Genomic DNA, 1171 nt, shown 5'->3' with positions numbered 1-1171 from the left:
ATGGCTGCACCTGATTTCACCTATGAAAGCTTGTGCATCCAATACCCTGATGAGGATGTCCCATATGTTCTTAAGACTGGACTGATTCATTTGCTTCCAAAGTTTCATGGCCTTGCAGGTGAAGACCCACACAAACATTTGAAAGAATTTCACATTGTCTGCTCCACCATGAAACCCCCAGATGTCCAAGAGGATCACATATTTCTGAAGGCTTTTCCTCATTCATTAGAGGGAGTGGCAAAGGACTGGCTGTATTACCTTGCTCCAAGGTCCATCACGAGCTGGGATGACCTTAAGAGAGTATTCTTAGAAAAATTTTTCCCTGCTTCCAGGACCACAGCCATCAGGAAGGATATCTCAGGTATTAGACAACTCAGTGGAGAGAGCCTGTATGAGTACTGGGAGAGATTTAAGAAACTATGTGCCAGTTGCCCCCACCATCAGATTTCAGAACAACTTCTTCTCCAATATTTTTATGAAGGACTCAGTAATATGGAGAGAAGTATGATAGATGCTGCCAGTGGTGGAGCCCTTGGAGACATGACTCCTGCTGAAGCCAGAAATTTAATTGAGAAGATGGCCTCCAACTCCCAGCAGTTTAGCGCCAAAAATGATGCCATAGTCATTAGAGGAGTGCATGAGGTAGCTACAAACCCATCTGCATCATCTGAAACTAAGAAGCTTGAAGGCAAACTGGATGCGTTGGTCAACTTGGTAACCCAGCTGGCCTTGAATCAGAAATCTGTACCTGTCGCAAGGGTTTGTGGCTTGTGCTCCTCTGCTGACCACCATACAGACCTTTGCCCTTCCATGCAGCAACCTGGAGCAATTGAGCAGCCTGAAGCTTATGCTGCAAATATTTACAATAGACCTCCTCAACCTCAGCAGCAAAATCAACACAGCAGAGCAATTATGACCTTTCCAGCAACAGATACAACCCTGGATGGAGGAATCACCCTAACCTCAGATGGTCCAGCCCTCAGCAACAACAACAACAGCCTGCTCCTTCCTTCCAAAATGCTGCTGGCCCAAGCAGACCATACATTCCTCCACCAATCCAACAACAGCAACAACCCCAGAAACAGCCAACAGTTGAGGCCCCTCCACAACCTTCCCTCGAAGAACTTGTGAGGCAAATGACTATGCAGAACATGCAGTTTCAGCAAGAGAC

At 46.5% G+C, this 1171-nt stretch overlaps 1 non-coding gene across 1 annotated transcript; it reads right to left on the bottom strand.

Annotated features, from left to right (window-relative positions):
• Window positions 1-339: 339 nt before the first annotated feature.
• LOC114372699 lies at window positions 340-446 on the bottom strand. Its single transcript, XR_003658270.1, has one exon. It is a non-coding gene; the product is annotated as a small nucleolar RNA R71 (small nucleolar RNA).
• Window positions 447-1171: the final 725 nt, after the last annotated feature.

The sequence above is a fragment of the Glycine soja genome, chromosome 10, assembly GCF_004193775.1.
Source record: "Glycine soja cultivar W05 chromosome 10, ASM419377v2, whole genome shotgun sequence".
NCBI lineage: Eukaryota > Viridiplantae > Streptophyta > Magnoliopsida > Fabales > Fabaceae > Glycine > Glycine soja.
The sequence above is the reverse complement of the archived record's forward strand: the minus strand, read 5'-3'. Positions and strand labels throughout refer to the sequence as shown.